We start from the raw sequence: 24,015 nt of genomic DNA, 5'->3' as shown, positions 1-24,015 counted from the left end.
AATGCTGTTCTCAAAATCCTTGGGCCAGCTCTCCACCTCTCTTTTCCTAGAAGGGATGGGGCAATCTTCTTTCACGTTCCTCCCAGTTCATCTTCTCTTCCCCCTACCCTCTTCTCTAGGAACCTTCCTAGAATTTTTGCTTCCACAGCCTCATCTCATACCTGGACTCCACATGACTTCTTCCTATCTCCCTTCCCCATTCCCTCTTCTGGAATCAAAATCGCAAAACAGAATTTCATTTGCACTCCTGAGAAATCTTGAACAAGTTCTTCAAGTGACAATGTAATGTAATATTCCAGTTCACAATATTCCTCAAAATGTAAGACAGTGGGAGACTGCCCACAGTATGTCCTCAATACACACTGCATATCTGAGAGGGAAAAAAAAGGTATTATGTGGAGCTGTCAGATGTGCTTGATAATTTTTCAGTAATGACAAGACAGGAATATAACTTTGACAATATTTATCCTCTTTCTATCTTTTATCTTTTTATTTATTTATTAATGTACAATATGATGGGTAAGCAACAGAGGAGAAATGGCATTTTCGCTCTACTGAGTTTTTAAAAGAATCTGCAAAATGTTCAGGTTTCAACACGTTAGCTCCTGTGGGGGACCCCATCTGGAATCCCTCATGTTTATAGCAATCATAGAAATCTCTGTGAGTCTCACTTGCTGAATAATTTCCATATCCCTTTTCATTTAAAGCTTTTTTTTTTTTTTAAACAGACTCAAATTAAAAAAGAAATCAGCTGATTAGAATTCTAGATATTTTTCACTAGCTCCACTACGCATGAAAAAAAAGAGCAACACAAAATAGCAGTTAAAAGATACTCCATATATCTGATGAAAGACTTAGCATTGTGTTCAGAATTTGTGAACAGAATAATCATTGCAACTAGATTACAAACAAACTGGACTTCACAAATATCCAAAGATGATGACAATGCAAAAATTTTTCTGAATATCATATAAACCCTCTTAACAAACATCTCTAAAAGAGAAGGAAGAGGCCAAAATATTTAAACAGTGCATTTAGAGATATTCTAAGACATCCTTCAAAGACGCTGAGCCCTACTCATGGAAATACCACACCAACAATAACAAAAAAATCCAAATGACAAATAATACAAAAATGTAATAAAAACTAATAAATCCTTCCTCTAACATATTAGGCGCAAGAAGCCAACAAAAAGCCTGTATGGCCAATTAATGATAATGTTATAAAAAGTGCCCCCAGAGAAAAATGCAAGTACAGCAGAGAGATTTTATTATTATTATTTTTTTAACACCACTGTTCACTATGGAAAGAACTGGAGAGACTCCCATGCTGGAATCTTTCTGCCTGGGAGACTTGTCAGAGGAGTCAGAGGATCCTTCCAAAATTGAAATCATTGTCAAAAAAATATTGACACAAATGGACAAAATGAAGAGTAGGAGCTCAACAGGACCAGATGGTGCCCACCCAGGAGTTCCAAGGGAGCTCGAGGATGAAGGAGACAAACAATGATGTATAAATTCCTGCCTAAACTGAGCTGGTATCCAAAAATAAAAAATGTGGTGTCATTAAAATAAAATAAAAATGACAAAATAAAGGTAGGAAAGGATTCCTAAGGGGTTAGATGCAAAGCCTGATTCTTATTCCAGGCCAGTTAGTAAAAACCTTAATAAAAGACAGATCGAATGAAAACTAGGATAAGTGTGATCTATTGGAAAAAGAAAATGTGGCTGTTCAAAGGGAAGTGTAGCCTTGAAAATCTATTGGAGTTCTGGGTGTTGGATTTCAACAAGAAACTAGATACAGATCATCAGCTTGGTATAATCTACTTGGCCTCCACAAAGGTTTCAAAAAATTCTTTCACTAAAAGCTTTGTAAGAACTAGACTACCATACTCAAGAGAAAAAAAGCGCACACACACACACACACAGAGGCTAGATAATTCGCTAAATTATGGGGAAAAGAAGGTAGGTATAATATGACCAGGTCTCAAGCAGTGAAAGAAAATAATCAGCAGAGTATCACTGGGACCCCTGCTGGTCTATATAGTCATAAATATAACCTCACAAAAGGGGTGAGCTGGCAAAGTTCGCTGAAAACACTGAGTTATTGAAGTAGGAAGGACAAGAGTCATGAAAAATTGCAGAAAGATCTTATGAAACTAAGAGCCTGAGTAATAAAATGTCAGATGTTCAATATAGGTAAAAATACAGTTAGTCAGATGGAAGAAACAATCTCAATTCCACTTTTAAAGTCATGGCTGCTGAACTGAGCATTACAGCTTCAGAGCATGATCTTTGGATTATGATCTACAGTTCCATGAATATGGTCGCTCAGTACTCAGTAGTAGTTGAAAAGGACTAAGTATATGTTAGAAACTATTGAAAAATTAATGGAGAATAAATTGGAAAACTTCATTATGGCATTATATAAATCCCTGGTACACCCATATCTTAAATGTTATTTCTTAATCTCAGAAGGAATAGAGTAGCATAAAATATGCACAGAGAAAATGAGAAGGAAACCAAAGGTGTAGGGCAGCTTTTGTACAAGAATCAACAAAGCTAACAATATCTGACATACAAAAGAAGCAACTGAGGGAAGAAATGAGAAAATTACAAAATCATAACTGTGGTATGAAAAATGCAGTTAGGGATGACCTGCTTAATTTCTCTTCTACAGTAGCAGAACTAGGGGACATTAAATTAAGATAGCAGGAGGCAGGCTCCACTCAAAAAAGGAACTGATTCTCTATCTGGGACACCCATGATGCTGTGGGATGCAGAATCTTACCTGGGCTCAAGTGGAGACAGAATAATACAAGATATCTTCTAAGACCTTGTTAGGTCTTGGATAACCTAAGCAAAGGGAAGTTAGGCTCAGTATATAAAAGTCCCTGAGATGAAAACAGTCAGATAATGGTAAAAATGTAGAAGGGAAGCATTCTATATGCTTACTCTAGTTTTACTCCTTCCTAAACATTCATGTGCAGATTTTGTAGGAGTCAGAATACAGCATCAGATAGATCTTTGGTCTGACCCACTGTGATCATCTTTGTGTGTTTATAGCTTTAAGACATAAGGCAAGTGCCACCTGCAACACATTAATATTTTCCCCTAAAGATCAAATATATCACTGATGAACACAAAGTTATTTGTAACTGCCTCTTAACGTTCTTGGTACTGCGGTCTGTCTCATGTCCAGTGTTCAACCACATAGAGCACTGGACTCACCTGCTGTGATTAAGTTGATAATTCACTACCTTTTTGTCACATTTAGACCAGCAACTTTAATGACAGATCTTTGCATTTTTTTCCTAGCAGCAGGAGAAAATATAATCTTAATCTATTATTTTTGCATGGAACATGTCAGAACATTTTCCTTTGTTTTTGTTATATACTGCAATGGCCATTTAGTACACAACAAAAAGAAAATACTAGAGACTATGGCTGAACTAGTTTCAAAAACAGTTGGACAAATAAAATATTTATATTGAATAGATTTCACATTGCAGAGCCTGGGATTTGGCAACAGACATTACAAATCATGAGCAATATAGAGGATACAGAATTTAATTAACATAGCTAAAGATGGAAAAGAAAGCACACTGATATATGTAATATGGCTCTCAGCTTCAATATTCAGCAATAAAATAACAAGCCAATGCTTCTAAACCAATCTGAAATGAGTAAAAAACAGAAGCAACATAGTTGGAAAGCTATATTTCAAAATGTAATTAGTGTCAGAATATTTCAGAACTCCTAAAAGCAAATAAGTCACCAAGTTCAATACAAAGGGAAGCACACATGACAAAGAAGTAATTTACAGAAGGAAACATACCTCATTATTTTTATTATTTAAATCTAATCATCATCAGATTAATTTAGAGAAAATGAAATGAAGGTAAAATACTACATCTTCATATTGCAAAAATAATTGGCGTCAAAGAAATTTTAATTTATTGGAAACAATCCCTTCTGTGCAATTAGAGAGAGAAAAAAACTATTATGTATATTAAATAGCATCTTTCGCTGTAAAATATAGCTCTCCAAAGATTAGCCATGATTTAAATTAGTGGCCAAAGAACATAATTTTCTATGTTCTATCTTCACGAAATTAAAGAAGACTCTGAAAAAGGCCTATGTGAGTATATTCAACAAGAAAACCCAACAGTAATTTATTTATAACTGCACATTAAGAGACCACTTGGACAAAGCTTCAGCATTTTGCACACCAAGATGTAACGTATTTTCAAAAAAAATAAAGTGCATGTTCCAACACAACTGCCGGGGGGATACTCACTTTATATCAGAATCCAAATATTTCCACAATGCTCCCACAAAGTCATAATGCTAAGCACTGCCAACATGTCATCTATATGACTGAGCAAGAGTACCACCTCCCTTTGGCTGTGACATACAAAGCGGCCACACTACCAAGCTTATGCAGGCATCCAAACATGAAAACAGAGCACTGACACTTGCACACATGGCAATTTTCAGTGCTCCAAACTAACCTCCTCTGCAAAAATTTCAAAAACACTTCAAAAAAGTTGTTCAGAGATAGGAATGTTACTAACCGTTTTCTCTCAACTGCTACAGGTTGAACAGTCTGAAATAGAGAGAGGGAAATGTGCAGATACTCTGTGGCTGGTTCACAGGAAATTTTCTGTTTTCCTCTGAAACATGTCTGGTGATAGGAAGAGAGATCAAGAGACTTCCTTTCTTTCCAGCGAGGCAGGAAATGTGCCATTCTTGCATTGTCTTCTAGCTGTTTTCCTGCAACCAGGATGTACAGAAAAACGTTAATGTGTAAGTGTGAAAATAACAATATAAGCTTTGTATTGTTTTGCCCCTTCCAAATTCAGGCTCAGCTGGAGTTCTGTGCACAGTCAGACCAGTTGTTGTTTTATCCAAACCAGTTCATCCATCCCTAATCAAGATGCTAGCAACCAGCTGTGTTGATCCTCTTGTATTCAGCGCACAGCCTTTCTGTGCTTTGCAGAAAAAAGATCTCACTTTAGACTATGCTCAGTCAAGAGTGTTTTTTCCATCAACAATCCACAGGTGCAAGCTCTCCGGCTTTAGCTTTGCTCAGTATGAAAGCTAATTGCATAGCCCTTGGATGACCATTTAGACCTGCATCTCTTAACCTTTGCACTGCTGAGATTAAGTACTGTATTCAGCACTACAGTACAGAGCAGGGGCAAACTCACCTAATTACCCCTCTACACTTCCTCCTATAATGACATTTTTCAATGCACTGCTCCCACCTCAGCTCTCAGTCTCCAGTCTTCCCGCTAACTATTCTCCCCTACCTCCCCAAGATGAAGAAGGTATCTCTTACCAGTTCAAAGGTGTCATTGCATACTCCTTACATCCCTCTCTTCCTAAACCCTTGGGTGGCTTTCCATACCAGCTCCTGTCACAAGGTTTCAGTTACATTATCTAAAGAAAAGGCATTAGCAGCTAGGAAGATATATATGTCTATACGTCCAGCTATGTGATTATTTAAAGAGGTTCAGCATGCACAGCAGAAACACAGATCATGACAGGGCTGGCTGACAGCCATGCACCACAACATGTTCCAGGGTCCTAGTGATTTTGCTGTGCAGACATGATGTGCCTACCACGTACACATATCTGTATGTCTCTACTGTTAATCAGGATGCAAAAGGCAGACACGATTATGAAAACATTCCTCCTCTTCACCCTTCATCTAGGCATAGCTGAGGAGTCTAGATTTAACGGACTACCTGGAGTCATCTAACAGATTAAATTCCATCATGGATTATAAATCCCTTTGATGGGGGTATCAGGTTTTGCCTTGCTTTTGTGGGCATGCAGTCCTCTGAAGAAAAGGAAGATAAGTAGTTTTTAAACAACTACTAAAAGGATCCTTTTCAAGTTGGTGTCAGCAGGTATGACAACAAAAGGTGACTGTGCCCTTATCACCCTTTCAGTTACAAAATCAGGGGAAAAGGTTCACTATAAGGTCTTTGAAAGGAACAATGCCACATAAGTAAAAAAAAAAAAAAGTTTTTCATAGTTTTGTTGTAAAATTTGCTAAGTTCTAAGAAAGAATTTTTTTTTTTTTTAAGAAAATTCAACAAACAAAATGGTAACCAAAAAAGGAAATGTAGGATTTGTATGACATATATATATATACACACTGCACGTGAGAATCTAAATAACAGACTCAGTTCATCCCTGTCTTTCATTTTAATATTAACAAAATAAGTTATCAGATAACCCTGGCCCATGGAATTTTCTGATGAAGAACCTTCTCACAGATCTCACAGCATGGTAGGCTTTTTTTTTTTTTTTTAATGAAATCCTGTGACAGTGTCAGCACAATGATGTATTACGTTAATGCAGTAAAGGTGGAAAGAGTGAGAAACCAGGCAACCACAAAGCTGACTTGGGGCTATAGACCCTTAGGCCCTCCAAAAGGGATAGGCTTTTTTTTTTTTTTTTCCCCCTCTTTTCTTTCTGCAGCATAACCTAGTGTAGTCCTACAGTTGGGTTTGATGTATGTGAACTTCATTTACATGTTTCAAGCATCCACAGCCCTTGAACAAGGGCTGCATCACATGCAGAATGGACAACTTCCACAAGGGTATGTTGGGGTATCCCCCAAGAAGGGGAAGCCCTTCTTGGATCTTGGGCTCCTCCAGCAATTACACTGTAGTACACTGTAGTAAGGAATCATATCTCGTAAACTTCAGCCCCAAGTAACTGACGTGGTCCAGTTGTGACAGTGTTTGTTTTCTCCACCGTAATTTTTCAGACAGTGTCATACCCTATTTACTCATATTGTGGTAGCTTTTGAAAGACCTAACTTTAACAGTGTAAAATTGTCTTGGAACAGTAAAATATCAATTATTCAAGTAGTATATGTGGACGTGGTTTTGTAATAAAATGTACAAACATGTCCATTAAAATATTGACTCAATTTAAGTTTTAAATATTTAAAACAGTAGGTATACCACTAATATGTACTTATGAGCAGAAAGATGCAATTCAGCCCCAACCCATCCAAAATTAGCATTATTAATTCCTTAGAACTTAGAATTGCCGTTTAACTAGTCACTTGATACCTATGTTTTGGGAATAGTTTTATTCCCGTTTTTTTTCTTTATTCTAAACTCTGATATCTCAGTCAGTTTAGCACTACACCAGTAGGTGGAGTAATGGTAAAGCAAATACCTGCTTCAGCTATTTGTATTTTTTGAACAGCTATTTTTAATATCTTTTGCCAAGATTTGCATAAACCAGAGTTTGATATGCCAGAAACACCTATACATATACATACGTTCACACACTTAAAAACACAGACATTAAAAGCTCATATTTAATACCTGAGACATGAAGTCCCTTTCTATCATTCTGTACAGTTCTCTTCAATTTCTACATACTAGGTACATACAGAATTATACATTATACATACAGAATTTTTAAATTGTGATAGTAGCCTGAAACCCTACATTCCCATCCATTTAAAAAGAACTGATCAATGCCTGAAGGGAAGTAAAGACTCTCTGGCAAGTTCCGCTTTGGTATTAAGGTCAGTTGAGATTTGAGAGACAGCTTTGGTTAATAGTGTCATGCCCCTGCCAACCTGCAGTTGTGTAGCATGCCCAAAGCCTTCAGTATATTGGATAGGAGCTGCATTAGTGAGACCTTTATCCTGTGTCAGGGTGGAGGGTGGCTGTTGTGAATGGATGCACTCATGTAAAGAGAAACTTTCTACGAATGCGGCAGTTACTTTTCCTCCTCTCTATTGCTGTCTGGACTCCAGATAGCACTAGCACCTTCAAAGTCATTCAGGCAGGCAACAAAACACAACCCCAACAAATGCATAACAGCCCAACATCACCACAGCAGCTTTGTCTCCAAAGGAAGCAATTCAAAATCCAAATTTAAGTCATTCCCATATGTGCTATCAAAATACAGAAACTTTATAAAATGAAGCAGATATGCACTGAAAGGAATATCGTTTGGGCTACAGCCTGTCATCTTTGTTCAGGCAAAATTCCCACCCAAGTCGCTAGCACTGTGTGTGTTTTGTTTTTTTCTTTTTCCTGATATAACAAACAGGCACAAACTATAGTCACTATAAGAAGAAGTCATTATAAGAAGAAAAATGATCAGTTATTAAAGGATTTATCGACTCCGCATTTAGATCAGGAGTGCAGTACATTTCTGTATAGATATCTCAGACTGATGCCTGAAGCATAATGAAGATAATATTTTTCCTAATCAGTATAAATTTTGTAAGTAAGATGGCTGAAACTGAGCTTTGTTTGTGTGCAAAAAAAAGTCATGTTATCACCATCTTTCTTTAGCAATGAGATATGCAAGAAAAGCCATACAGACAGGAGCTTCAGTTTGCTCCAAGTGATCATATTAAGTTGCCAACACCAACACAAAGAGGAAAAAGAGTGGACAAGGCCTCCTCTATTAAATTAATGTAGGTCTCATGAACTGTAAATATCAGTCTCAGTATATGCACTACTGAGTACGGTAAGATTATTTCCCAAATCACTATTTGTTCTAAGGAGCTATGTAGACATTAACAACATTGAAGAAACTCCTTCTCTCAACCAAATCCAAAATTTTAAAGAAACATTCATATACACCTGAAAATACTGAATCTGTACTACCTTCTTAGGGTTGTTCAAACTCAATTATTTTACTATGATTTTATTTGTGAATTACTTCTGATTCATTTGCTTTTTTTGTCCTTACAATATGCAGTATGTTCAGTAAATCAAAAATATCTACAATTTTTCCTCTGACAATACAAACATTGCAGTATGATCATCATCTACCTCCCTATTATTCTCTAGGAGAAAGGGGGGAAGCACAGAATAACAGATATTTCAAACTAACCACATATTTTCTGTCAGACAAAATATAGTCATATCCCTGAAAACAAACATAACCTCACCTTATACCAGAAAGAGTGAGCAAAAATGAATATAAAATATACCACAATCATTCAATAAAAAGAGCTGTGAGATTAACCGAGTCATGAATTAGCTTGATCTCAAGAGATCATGCTCATAATATCTGGCATGTTTTGACACACATGAAAAGGGTAAATGAGTTTTAAAGCCGAGAAAGAAAGGAACATTTTACCGAGCTGTTGCCTAATTAGGGCCGTATTCTTTGAGTTGTTATGCACCTTCTGAAACCCTTGCAGCCTCATCACCCATTCTTCATTTCAGGAGGAGTCATGGGCAGGGTGCAACTTTCACAAGCCGTGAGGGAGCTTGCAGCAACAGCCCCATTTGTTAATTGACTATACAGAATGCGAGGGCCCCCATAAAAGCTAAGAGAGCACAGGCAGGTGGAAGGCTGCAAAAGCAGGCTGCAGCAGAAGTAACCTTGTTGCACACGGTAGATAAGCCCTTTTTCTCAACCAGCAAAAAACACATCCTTGTCCAGACACCCCCTGCACTTCTCCTCACTGGTTAGTATGTTGGTTTTTTATTTCTCCTTGCTTCAATGCAATAAAAGGTATGACTGTCTGAGGGTTAAAAAAAAAAAAAAAAAACACTTTTTTAAAGCAGCTGAGTGCATGAAATTCAGTTAATATCCAAGACTTTTTTTTTTTTTTTTTTTTTTAAAAAAAAGGGAGGTGAGGGAGCAAACTGGTATCTCACACACACACACTTCTGTTGCTCCGCATCTCACACATCTGGCTGAAAAGGACCTACTACCTGAACTTCAGACTTGTCTTTCCCTAAGGAGACAAAAATTACTTCTTGAGTCTTGGTTTTCTTATTCAGGACCAAAACTGTTTCTGTAGAGGCTTCCTTCCTTAGGAGGATTTTAGATGGAACAGAAATTCCCCCAATTTTTTAAATGATTGCTTGCTGTTTTACAACAGTTACAGAACAAAAGCTTTCACAGATTGTTTGGGACAAGGGCATTCACCCTTCAGTTCGGTCTTCATTCTTGTCACAAGGAATCCCGCCTACGGAAAAAAAATCCTGTAATATTCATAGAATCAACTCCACAGATTAGAAAAAGACAACGATAAAGCAGATCAATTTTGCACTTGTTCTGACAGTGACTAAACAGTTTTCAGATTAAGTGTTAGCTTGTCATTCACAGTTATCTGTGGTATAGGGTTGGGAAGTCTGACATGAAGGGTTAGTGGATGATTTAGTGTATGAATTTGCCCCTTTTGATATGTTTCCTGAGGTTTCTGAGTGTAGATAGCCCCCTTAGAATAAATCTTAGCTGATGCTGCCTAACAAGTCCCTTCCACTGCTGTTAGTTGTGTAAAACTGCATCCTATTTCTCTGTGTTATGGCTTGTAGCATTTTAAACATTACTCCGTGGGCTCAGAGCCATGGAGAAGAGAGAGTTTGGAAAGCAAAAGCAAAAAGGGAAGTGGGTCTTTGTTAGTTAGATTTGCTATAGGGCAGAAAACAAGGGCAAATCTGGGGAATCTTGACAGAAAACGAGAGAAGAAAAAGTAAAGTGGTGGCAGAAGGGCATGAATAGAAATCAGAGCACTTCTGAGAACTTTAACATACTACAGGTGAAATCCAATATTTAGCTGAAATATTTTGTTTTCTTAAGAGAACTATAAAACCAAACAGATATCTGCATACATTTCTTAGGTTTATAGACTAATTCAGGTTGGAAGTGACCTTGGGAGGTCATCTACTCCAACCTCCTGCTCAGAGCAGGATCAGCACTGAATCCAGACTAGAAGTATCTGTTCTCTATATACGTTTATGAACAGTCATGTAATGAATACTGTATCATCAATCAAGTGCCCTAGACTGAGGGGAAAAAGAAAACATTGCCTACTAAAATAGCTTGACATCCAAAAGGCAAAGAATATATCCAGCAGTAACTAACATAGGTATTAATTACACTATCACTTCAAAGCACAGCTTTCACATGTTTGCAGCAGCCTTGTTACAGCTTTGCCTTATCTGCATTAGCACTAAATCTCAAGTAACATGCAGGAAAATGAACTACGGTAATGCTTCAGTGGTCGGGGGAGTCAGAGAAAACCTAAAGCATGATGTGAAGAAAATGTCTTTAGAGAGTCTTCCTACATCTTCCATACAGAAGTACAAAACATGCTATAGCAAGAAATAAGATCCCCACAGAGTTCATGTAGATGAGAGTTCTAAAAATGTGTGCTAGGTACCAGAGGATTTGTTCATTATTAAACTTGTATTGTGTTTACCTGTGTAGTGCAAGATTGAAGACGACTTAATTGCATACTATGTCCTTGCCCTCTGACCTTCCTGTTAATTACATTTTGCTATAGTAAGAATTAGATGCACCATTTTCTCTTATTTCCCTAGGACTAAGACAGTTATTAATTCCTAATAAGCTTGCTTTTTCCATCTGCAGAAGGCTATATTTTCTTTTCATTGCATGCACAGTACTCCCAGAAGCTTTTAATTTGCATATATTGAAGATTACTTCACACATTTAACAATTCCAAAGTAAACTTGCTTAGAGCCACTGTGTGGCTGTGCTCTGAGGTTTAATCTTTGCTTGGTCTGTAATCATAACACCCACAGAAGTTACCAAGATGAGGAGGATATCTACAGATAGATAGATGTGCATGTGTATGAGGAGCATGGCGGTCTGGTAGCTTCACTGAGGTTCATTCTTCAAAGTAGTAAATAAAAAGACCAGTTTTGAATACACTTCCTACTCCCTCTTCTATGGAGCTGTTCTTGTTATGTCACATGGCTTAGCTTCCAGAAAGATGAGGTTCTTTACTGAATCAGTGGAGATTTTTTTTTTTTTTAAATCTTTGGGAACAATTCTTTTTATTTCAGATGGTATATTAATTGAAATTATATTCTACTCCCACCCTCACCTAGTAGCTTAATAGTCATCACATTGCCCAAATTATTTTTAATACCTTGAAAAATTCATCAAGTGAATAAAAGATCCTGACATAAGTCATAAGATTTTTTTCCTCAAATATGTAGTTAATAAAAAAGGACTCTAGAATATTAAGGTCTACTTTTTAAGCCACCTTTCTTCCTATTTTAAAGAAAGGCCTTTCTGCTTATTTTCACCAAATTTAGACGCTAAGCTCTGACCCAAGATAATCATTAAACCAGAGGATTTTAACATGCATGAGAAGGAGACTTTCAGAACCAGAGTTGATTTCTTTGTTAAGTTACTGAGAACAGAAGGCAGTAGTTAAGCCTCTTCTCAGATTTCAAGTAGGGTAAAGGCTACCATTTAAGAGGACATCTATCCTCTTAGAAGGAGAAGGTATTGCCTGTGGTGGCAGAGGAAGCATTGTGCCCTGCTGGTGCATGCAAGAGTGCTGGAAGGGCTAAAAACCCATTGATGCCACAAACACAGCTCTATTTCTCTGGACTGTCAAGCATGAAGAACATAACCTGTCTTCCTCCAAGTTCGTAGCAGATCTCCAATGCTGGGATATACAGCTAGCCTTGTGCCCACGTGTTCCATCTCCTTACCATAATGAGCCAGAATCATCAGGCTCCTCTGTTGACAAGACAACTTTCTCACTCCTGTTTCAACTTCTCCCACTTTCCTATTCTAAAGTCATGGAAATCGAAGGAATTGATTGGCACGATAGCTTACAGTTTTGCTATCCAGCGGAAGACTGTAAGAACATGGATTTAAGGTTAGGGATAATTTCTCTTTTGTGGTTATACTTGCAAACAGTAACAAGTAAAAGATCCACTTGTTCTCCTACAAACATTTTCTCCAAGCCTTTCCCAGCACAGAAAGTCACTAACACAGTTTCCAGCCCTCCAGTTTTGCATGGAAAATGGCTTGTGGTCAGACAGATCATTATGCTGCGCATGCTAATTGGGAAGGAGTCAGTAGACACCTGAGATTATTTTGTTGGACAGGAAACAACCAGAGTGATCAGGGTGTGCTCCAACACAGCACACCGGCATAACCTTGGAGAAGGCTTTCTGTAAACAGCTAAACAGAAAAAGACCAGGAATGTGCCTCATCCAGGTCCCCCATGCACCTGCGGCCCCTTGGCTCTGGAGAGGCCTTTTTGTTAGGGCCCCTGCTCTGAGCTGGGCCTGACCAGATACTGCAATGCCTAGGGCCTATGACAGTGCCTGGGGATGGCTGGGCTGTGGCCGTCACCTGTCACCATCCCCAGCCTGGCCCACCTCGCTGGGGACTCCAGGACAGAGCTGATCATTAGGGAGGCTCCACACTGCCCTGCAGCCCAAGGATTTCTGTCACCCCCATCCCCATGGCCCCACTGTGGTGCTTCTAGCAGTCACGATCCATGCACTGTTCAAACTCACCATATCTCAAAGCCATTTACGAAATTAACAGCATCTTGAATTTAAGCCAGGTCCACACTTGGCAGACTTGTAATAGGTAATTCCCCTCCCCCCCCCCCTTTTTTTTAAAAAGAAAAAAGTTGTTTCCCTTTACAGTTAAATCTGGTTTTACACACAGTGTAAATATCTAAACCTGCATTCACTTATTTGCAAGGTATTATCTACTTATCTCACATTTCCAGTGATGACTACAATGATTCAGAAATCAATGGAATTCTCCACAGATGAACATAAATAGGTCATTAAGAAAAATAACATCAAAAGTAATCAAGGTGCTCTGGATTTACCATTTCTACTGGACTGGTGTGTAAAGTTATCCTTTCCAAGAAGTCATGGGCAAATACAACAGAAAACAGCTCATTCTCCTCAAAACAATGTGCTCTCAGCACATGCTGGACTTGAACTCTATTGGGATTGAACATATGTTTAAGTGCTGTTTTATGTAAACTGGCACCCTTGGTAGCTCTCAAAGTTTCACATATATGTAAATTCTCTGCCTGTATAGAGCAGAAGTGGTTGGAAGACTAAAACCAAAAAAAATCTGATTTTTCTCTTTTTGTATTTAACAGCAGAAAAACCCAAACTCCATTTAAATATAACCAAATCTTTAATCAACAATCATTTAGTTGGCTGATTTTGACATTGCTATGAAAATATTTCTAAAACTCATTTTAGTAAAGAATCATCCATATTGAAGATTATTTTTCCAACTTCTTTAAATGACCCTATCTTACCATAAAAGATTGATTAACCAAAACCCAGTCTGGTAAGATCCCAGATATAGACCAGCAATGTTCCAAGTTCCTGTAGGAGAGTTAATGCCTGATTCCAACTAGCAGCAAAAATAAATTATTAGCAAGTGTTGGCAGTGAAAAGTTTTTAGATGCATAGGAAGAGATGATATAAGAAGTAATAATTCCCCAGTTTTTTTTTTTTTTTTTTTTTTTTTTTTTACAGAGGTTACTGAGTAAAATAAACTCTAATAAAGGACTCATTTTCTTCACTGAAAACTGTTTTCCAGAAAGTTTCAAAGGATGTATAGTTTTTCATTTAAATCTATGGCTTGACAATAAATAGAAAAATCATTCTACAAGGCATTTTAAAATACCTGACAGACGTACAAGGATTTTTAGCCCTATTTGACTGCTGTATGCATTTTCCACATTGTAGAGGAATTCCACATATAACAACCTGATGTGAAAGGATCTTGAGAATTAATTAAATCCTTGGCCTTTCTACTAAGACTGCCAGTTACTGTCTGATGTACTAATCATATTCTTATATGCAATTGAAGGACTTCACTATTGTTTTCTACTAAAACAAATTTATGCATAGTTAATCAAACCAGGTAAATTATGAGCAAATTGTTTAGTTTATGCTGCCATTGACAGTGATCTCTGAAAGCTTAGATTCAACAAATTCTGAATCTGAGACGTTTCATCACTGACAATCAAGATGAAGCTAGCAGTTCAAACAGGCAAGATAATAAAGTTTGGTATTTGGTACAGCAGCATAGCAATTAATGAACAAACAAACATACCATACCATTATCATCTATTCCCTCTGGGCTCTTTCTTTTAGTATGGGATTGTCTTTTTGGAATTCATTTATGGGTGGTATAATCAACTTTACAGCTGGAGGCCTCTACACCATTTTAAGAATTGCATAATGTAACCAAAATTGTCTTTACCTTTGGCATTCACTGCACACAGTCTTAAATCTAAACAGGGTTGTTAAAGATTAAATGGAAAACAAATGGTCTTTTAAAGCCAGATAAGCTAAATTATTACAAATTATACATGTCCCAGTTCAAAATCATTAATGGCTCTCAGAGTAAGAGATTAAAAGACAAAAATAACCTAATTAGAAAGGATTTACAGTGGGGAGTTGAATTATTTGCACTCAGAGCACGACAGGATTGGATCTGAAGCACAAGACATTTAATACATTGGCAATAATGATGATAAGCAGAAATGTTAACTAGTATAGCTCTGCCATAAACCAGTCACATTTGTGTGAAAAATTGAAGAAAACAACTCAGATACAGTATCTTGTTATCTGAAAATGTATCCCACTTGGCATTATCTGAACAAAAGGATTGGTTAATTATGAGCTTTTAGATATTGCTTTCAAGGTACCTGTAACATATAAAACAGTGAATTTCAACAGCAATTCAAAACTAAAGCATGTATACTTATAAACAACCCTCACATTACATTTGTGGAGGGAATACAGCATACAAGGTAGCTGTACTACTGGGGTTGGATGGTTTCTTAGCCATCAGCAGGGAAGCTGCAAAATAATTTAAACTGAACTGAGCACTCAAGGGTAAATTCAGTTTTCACTTACCCATGTGTAATGCCAGTGATTTACATTCAAGAAACTGTGGGTAGAATTTGGTCTCAAGAAAACAGCTTGTGTTAGTGCCATAACCTCTGTTTTACAGGGAGTAAAACATTTGGCCCAGAGGAGAAATACACCTCTTGTAAGCCAGGTAAGCAAATGGGTACAAACCTGCTCAAAAAATTACCAGCATAAATCAGAAGTTATTTAATTTCTATTTAAAGGAAACTAACACCGTATGAAATAGCAGACTCTGGTTCTGATGCTGGTCTTACAGAGGGATTTTTGGATTGCATGAGTGACCCATGTCTGTCTGCTTCATTCAAATTCGATTTGAAATTTACTTATTAGATGCTCATAGTTGGAATCTAAAGAATTTATTGCCATAGATTGCTGTAAAGATGAAATTCTCTAGTAATTTGCTTCACCCAAGCATATAAGCTGTAAGGAAATATTGCATTTAAAAATAATCTTACACATTAAAGTGCTATAGTGAACCACAAAACAAACTTTTGCTTCATAATAGGATTCTCCATAACACTATCATCAGCCTACCAGTACTGTCCTTGCCTAGAAATTACTTAAACACAACACTTTTTAAAAGGAAAATCTTGTGTAGTAGATAATCATATCTTCAATATTGATGCATTATCAATGCTGAAAATGTGTTTAGGAATACATTCTTAAATTTAGTGCAAGACTGCTTACATTACTAGTGGTGCCTATGCTTTTACCATTATCACTCAGTTCTGCATTTTCGTAGGTTCAGTGAGTCATCTGCAGACTAACTTATGCCAAGTTCTGCGTAATGTTAAGGGAATAAAAGGCTTAGGAGCAAGACTAAAGAAGCTCAATGTACTCTTCACCCCTGCCTATAGCCAACTGGCAGAATAACTTACTGGTCAGAGGACAGCCAAGCCACATTAAATTTATTGTGTATTTTTATTGCTAGACCTAGTCAGAAGGCATTCTATGAAGATGATGTCAGTTGCTTTATCTAAGTGAAGCCCCATTAGGAATGGGTAACAGAAATATCCCTGTAGGCACACTTCCCCTTGCTAGCATATTGCATAAAATTCCAACCCCGAATTTAGTTGGTATCTCTGTGTTTATCATGTTAGCTACAGGTGAAATGCTTATCTAAATATGCTAGCACCTTATTTCCTCTGGTTAGAAAATAAATGTAAAAAGTTAAAATCGTTCTCTAGTTTTTCCCTTACTGATAATCTGTGCAAGCATGACTCTACTGTCACAAGAATTTCATGCAACTGTAAATGGTGCTGTGAACATGTGATTTTTCCCAAGTCTTACCTGATTCACAGTCAAGGCTTTAGATACTAACACAAGGAATGAGTCAGGAAACCATTGTACACACAAGCAGGAGTACAAGTGTTCTAAACACGTGTTAAGATTCAAGCCAGTTTGAAAACAGTAAAAAAAAATCTAAAAATAGTGCACTTTTTTGTTTTAGAAAACATTTGGCCAGAAAGCAGATTTGTTCAGATAGAATGTCCACTTGAACAGCCATAATGTTAATAAAAATAAAATAAATTGATTTCATTGGTATTGCTGGGCTCACTACAGCTTCATAAAAATTGAAAATACATCAGTCCTACTAGACAAATAACTAGGATATTTTCAAGTTACTGTAAGAAAGGACCCCCAACTGACTCTGTAACAATAGTTTTAATACTTGTATCAACATGTTCAACTGACAACTGAACTCAAGGTAAACGTAAGCAAAATCTGCATTTCAAATTCAAAAACAAAATTCACAAAAAGAAGCATAAAATTTCAGCCTTAGAGGCTAAGTAGATGTGTATTCTCCTGCTAAGTTTCTTTCCCAAGCCAATGGCATACCTTGCTTTCAAACTTCAAGTACAAATAATATAGTTTTTAACTAATTCAAATCATAACCATCTAGATCCTGACAAGTGAGGAAGCACCTATTTTTCTTGTTTAGTCTATCCTAAAGTCATAATATTTCCATTTGAGGGAGATGCATCATCTGTGGAGACCATCTAGTTCATCACTCAAGAACATGAGTCTTTCCATTTTCACTCATTAAAATACATATTCTCACGCATGCCAAGGAATGCATTTCTGTAACAAATCTACCATCGGGAATCCTGTGCTACTAAAATGGTCATTTGTCCTCTGTTAAAAAATTATCTTTGTACCTGCAGAGAAACACAATTGAAAAGGTTTTTGCATTTGTAACTGATGCAACCCAACGTGCTTCACCATATAGACCGTGGAAAATGGTTTCATCTGACAAAGGGGGCTCCAGCTTGCCAGACCAACTGGCTCATTCAGCACATGGATCCCATCCCTGTACAACTGGGGGTGGGGAGGGAGTTCTGGCTGGGAGGGAACCAAGGCAGCTTCTGCCTAGGACAGCACAGAGGGGACACACTTCATCTCACTAGCTTCCTTGCTCAGCAAGGTAGACCAGCCTGAGCAGATCTATAGGAGCTTGCAGGTACTGGAGGTGTCTAGCTTAATACCTTTACCTTGCAGACCACTCACTTGGGTGCCTGCAGAGCAAAAGTTCTCTGAAGATTATAATGTTTTTCAGGATGGCTGTTATTTTTCTATTCCAGTCGTTGATACTTAAATGATAATTAAATATGAGACAAATCACTTCAAGACTAAGGAAGAAAGCTATATATCACTTTTATTCAATACAATAAATACAATTAAAAGGAACTATTGCTGTCTCTCTTAGTTTTCCCTCATATATATCAGCCGTCATTCCTTGAGCTTTAAAGTGCTTGAATAATAAACCTGCACAGAATTGAATTACTTCAGTAGCAAGTTGATTAGTTCCCACATCCAATAAAATGTCTGTGGTACCTCATATTTGGCATTTAATGTTGTAATTAATAAGTCTTGATCATGTGCCTCTTACAGCCACAGGTCACTGACAGTGACATTCCCTTTCTCAGCAGGAATTTGAGCCTCCAAGACATTTTCCTAAGACACTTTCAATTATGATAAATTGTCAGATTTGCTTCAGTCATTTTGAAAACTACTTCATGTATATCTTTCCCAAGTAAAAGCAGCACCAAGATCTAAAGAAACACTTTTTTTCTTTATGCAAATCATGTTTTGGGGAGCATTTCAGATTTTTTAGGATCATTACAGATTCCCAGATGAAAGTCATGCTTTAGAAATGAACTGATCTCAGGAACTTATCTTTCCAACTTAATCTAGCATTTCCAATAGAGGGCCAGATACCAAATGGCTTGAAATCTGTGTAGCCCCACTGATCTAAATGGGGACACACTCAATTTATTCTACACAGGGATTTGTCCCTTTAAATTAAAATGCTTAAAAGGCAATGTTACAAAAGCATTTATACTCCTTTACTTTTTAACAAAGTATGTGAGACGTGGGTTGGGGTTTTTCCCTCTTTTTTTTTTTTAACACCTTAATTTATTAAATATCAGGATCTTATTTGCTCTGTTTTGTGAGTCCTAACTAAAGTTCTGGTAAGTGAAATTTTCTATAGTCATGTCGATAATACATAGGACACAGAAGTGTGGAACAAGTAGAGGCATTTTTGTGACTTATTACCTAAAAATATAAGATCTAATCTAGACAAAAGGTTGAAAAAGAATGGAAAACCAAAAAGTAACAATGCCATGAAGACAATATTACAAAAGCTGCTTCTTTGACACCCACAGGACAGGTACAGTGGCTTTCCTATTTGCAATGTTTCAAACTTCACCCTGAATGCAGTTTTAGAATAACGTGCCTGTACATTAAAGATTTTTAAATGCTGAAGATAAACTAGTGCTACTAAATTCTAATTAGCAGTAAGAGTGAACAACTGCAATAAAAAAAAAGGGAGAAAGCATTACATCTAACCTGTCTGATACAATATTCTAAGTGGAGAGACAGAAGGAGAAGGGGGGAGTGGTAGCAGAGGAAAGCAAACATTTTTAATGTTTGCTTCCCTTGCTTGCAACTTTGTTCAGTTAGAGTCTGATCAAGAAATGTTGCCTCTGAGTTTAAGTCAAACAGTTGACAATTATCAACCTGGCAGCACGTTCAACATTTACAGACCCACCTTGCAATTCAAGTATGTAACACTGCCAAGCCTGGCATTCAGACATCACAGCTTAGACTCCAAGATATTATTCATTTTAAGAAGTAACATAGTTTGGGCCCTTTTCATTTCTGTCCTAGTTTTCTTTTAGTCTTCAGGGAGTGCTTTTACAAGGTTTTCTTTCTTTACAACCACAAGGACTAGAAGCTTATTTCAGCTAAAACTGAAATTTTTATACAGTCATGGGTCTGCAAGAGCTGGAAGGTTAAGATAAAATAAAATATGAAATATCATGAGACCTGCTGTTACTGCAATAAACAGCCAGAACTTATAGGAAAGTATGACACAACATAAAATAGTCATATTCCCTCAAAAAGAAGAATCCCCCAAGCTTCAGAAAGACATTATTAGTCTTCTAAGTTTTGCAGACTAAAACCTTATGATAGAGAGATTAGCGCTTTGCCCAAAATCATAGAGTCAATAAAAAACAAAAAAGACTTGGAACTAAAGGTCTTCAGGTTTATCACCTACTGACTGGGAGTGAAAATGCTGTCTCAAGCTCTCAGCCTTTTGCTTCAGACATGGAGTCAATATTCCCTGAAGAAATAATATCTGTTACTTCTTTTAGGAGGTAGCAGTTGGTACAGGAGATAGCACACACTGAGAAATGGCAAGTGAGGAAATACAGAGTTTTACAGAAGAAAATGAGGTGCTGCACCCCAACACAGTTTCAAGGCACCTTCACACACCTCTTCCTCTTTATGTCAAGATCATGTAGCAGAGCATGGTGCGAAGACTTTCCGGTTAGCACCCACTGATGTCAGTAACCGCAGACGGCACAAGCCAAGGCAGGATTATAGCACCTCAAGTTCAACTGCAATTAATTAATGCCATGGACACCGTACCCAAGTGAGGAAACATAGCTATACTGCTTCTGGACACTAGTTTGGAGACACAGTAACCTCAACTCTTCTGACTTTGGAGTTAGCTCATGTAGAGCCAGTTCTGACAGAACAGGTACATCCTCAGTGCTGTATCTCAGAAGACACTAAAATTTAACACGGGGGCATGCGTATCGCAGCTACAGTGGTTCATGCATTTTTTGAACAGGCAGTAAAATGTATTTTAGACCAGAAGTGTCACCACAGTTTTTTCACACTTGTAGTACATACAAAACAGATGCAAGTGCATCTTTTGCTGGTCTCAGAAACTCTGCTTTATTAAAAATAGTATACAGAAAAGTTTGTTTTCCTATTGTTCTCGAGGGAAAAAAGTTTACTTGTTGAGAGGGCTTAAGATGTCCTCCCACCACCTCCAGATTTCATAGCATGTTTGCCATTGCTGCAGAGAGGTAGTCATTGTATTTTATAGAAGTGAGCACATATTCATTTAGCAAGATTTTATTTTTTTTTTTTTAAAGAAAATCAGTTTCAGCTGCTGAAAGACTTCTGAAATAATTATATTTGTATTACACATTAGTAAGATTCAGAAAATTTGTAGCAGACAAACCAAACGTCTCCTTGGAAACAAGTTAAGAACATGGACACCAACATTAAACAATTCTGGAGAAATTAAAACAATAACATTTAGAAGGACAGTTACTAAAATTATTAAAAAGGGAATGGGTAACATCATAGACTGGATGCAATATATACAGAACATAAAGAGATACAAGGCAAATGAACGAAAGAACAATAGGATTGAGAACATTCACTATAATAGCAGAAAAACAGCAAGAAGCTGTTTAGCAAGAAGCTAAATCTCCTTTTCCATCATAATTCTTTTAGGTGAACCTGACTTATGCTAACATCTCACAGTTCTAATCTGAGGCAATTGAACCCGAAGGTGCTTGTTGTTTTAAAGAATTGTTATCCTTTGGCTTTATTACACAGAATCACTTAGGTTGGAAAAGACCCATAAAGTCAAGCCCAACCATCACCTAACTACCAAGTCCACTACGCTGCTTTCTGATCTGTATAATTCTTAATAAACTCATATGATAATCTGAGTTAATATCTCCTGTTTCTACTACGCAGACCCTGGTAAATCATTTTTTCGTGTCATGTTATAAACTGCACGAAACAAGGAAAACGAAATAAACACAAGCTCCTGTTCTACCTAAACCAGAAATCTGGCTGTTGCATCCAGACAAGCTTGTTAGCTTAAAACTCATAAGGTTTAAAATAGATGTGGAAAGGTGCTAGTTAGGAACATGAGTAATTACAATCCTTGCTGACTGTGCACAAGGACTGTCCTTTCTTGTATAAGCCACCATTCCTGCTGTCATTCAGGCACATATTTTTCACAATACACTTTATCTACACAAACTCATTTTACAACCAGTTCACCCACCAGAGATAGCTACATCGCATCAATCTTCACTCACTGCTTTGTCACAAAAACCCTGACTCACCCCTATTCATCTCACTTGTCTGACTCACTGACTAGCAAGGACCAGGAATTTTACTGTGGCAAGCATATTCAGTGGAAATCAAAGTATCTTTCCTAACTAGGTTGCTTTATACAGGAAAATCTCAATTATGCCAATTTTCTATGTATTCTTGTTTCAGGATGGAAGGTTTGCTTTGGAGGCCACTTGATCTCAAACAGAACATCGTTGCTTTTTTAAACAAAATCATGTCACTGCATTTTGGGCTGTATCCACCACTACTCTGTCTTCTTGAGCTGCCATGACACCTCATGGTATCAAGTAGCTTCTTTCTTCCCGAGCTTGCCTTTTCCCTGTTGAACTGCATCTACGTTTATATATCACAGCCGCCCCTCCAATTAAATTGTTAAATACACCATCTGAGACACAAAACTACAGTGGCTGATGGAGGATGTAATTTGAACCCATCTCCAACCAAAGGAGACCAAGAGCTTAATTTCAGTTTTCACAAGGCACTATGGTCCCACTCAGGCCAGCTATTACACTACACCTACTTAAAAGCATTTGAAAGTTCAATTGTTTTGTGGTGTGGGTTTTGCTGTTGCTTTGTTTTTAAAAACTTTCCATTTCAGAAATATTTTTATTTCCCCACCCTCTAACCAAATAGGAAAAGGAAAGGAAATATTGAAATAACAGATTTTCAAACCCTTTCACACGACTTCAGTTCCCACCCAACTTTCTTGCCTCTCACATTCACAAGACTCCTTAACTCCTTAAAACACCCATCCTTTTCTTTCTCTTGTCTCCCCCTTCCTCCCCCAAGGCTATCCATTCACTTCTCTCACCCACCTACTCTCAGTTCCCAGCAGGGTTTTGTGGGGGGTTGAAGCAGCAGCTGCAGTCAACAACTGCAGCTGCATCTTAGCCTGAGTTAGGGCTCCAAGTCAAAGAGTTACAAACCTCAGTCCAATGAGAGAAGGGAAAGCTGTTCTCCCCCACAGATTTGGGGAGATGGCTACAGCTAAGGAGATGGAGTGAGAGGCAACCCATTAGAGTTACTTGCTTGGCAGGGAAGCAGATGTCCTACAGGCCTAACTTCAGCTGTTTGCAGCATGAAGAGAAGCCAGCACAAAGAAGAGGCAGGAAGGATGAAGTAATTGCTGATCTTTACAAGCCCTATGTAAAATACCATTCATAACAGTGATGACAGTCACTTTCTGCACACAGGCACAAAGGGCTTTTTCTCCCATGGCACTCTGACAGTTTAGGCAGGAAGAGAGAGGTGGCTAGTGGAAGTAAATTGCGAGCGATCTGTCAGTGAAGAGCAGATTGCTTTTCCCCTCCTGAATTTTCCCTCCTGAGATAAGATTAGTCTGTATTGAAACCTATCGTTCTCTTCATCAGCAGCCGGCACCTATAGAGATGAAATTTCTTTATCAGATCTCTCTAAATGACTACTTGAAGCTTAAGTCAAACTGTAGAAAGAGGAGGGACAGTTGTTGCCAAATAGTGAAGAACAAAGCATGCTGTAGAATAAAGCTCCATAATAAAAAAATCATTAAACTTGTTTTTCTACATGCATGCTGCTTTAGTACAAATTAAACCCAAAGCAATCACAAGGGAATTGAGGCCAATAAAATTATCGTAAATAAATTACTAGTCTTAAGACTACTTCGATTACTCTGTATTTAGCCACATGTACAATAACAGAAATTAATCTGAGAAGAAAAGACTGTTACACATGAAATGCTGCAGAGTACCAAAAGTTTCTGAAAGCAAGGGAAAGTCTCCTTTGTTTTATTTGACTTTTTGATAATCACTCTGTTGTTTACCTATGTATAATGTCATCATCTTTGCAGAATACTAAGATCCATGTGGAAAAGAGAA

General features: G+C 37.5%; 1 long non-coding RNA gene across 1 annotated transcript in view; it reads right to left on the bottom strand.

The window, feature by feature from the left end:
• Positions 1-939: 939 nt before the first annotated feature.
• The window catches only part of LOC308199748, a 66,963-nt gene continuing 43,887 nt past the window's right edge, over positions 940-24,015 (bottom strand). The window contains exon 3 of the long non-coding RNA XR_013954905.1: positions 940-4,775. This is a non-coding gene — a long non-coding RNA (uncharacterized lncRNA). The remainder of the gene's footprint in view (positions 4,776-24,015) is intronic.

This window comes from Anser brachyrhynchus (genome assembly GCF_964034855.1).
Source record: "Anser brachyrhynchus genome assembly, chromosome: 1".
In the NCBI taxonomy this organism is placed as follows: domain Eukaryota; kingdom Metazoa; phylum Chordata; class Aves; order Anseriformes; family Anatidae; genus Anser; species Anser brachyrhynchus.
Note: the sequence above shows the minus strand (reverse complement) of the source record. Positions and strands in the feature narration are given on the sequence as shown.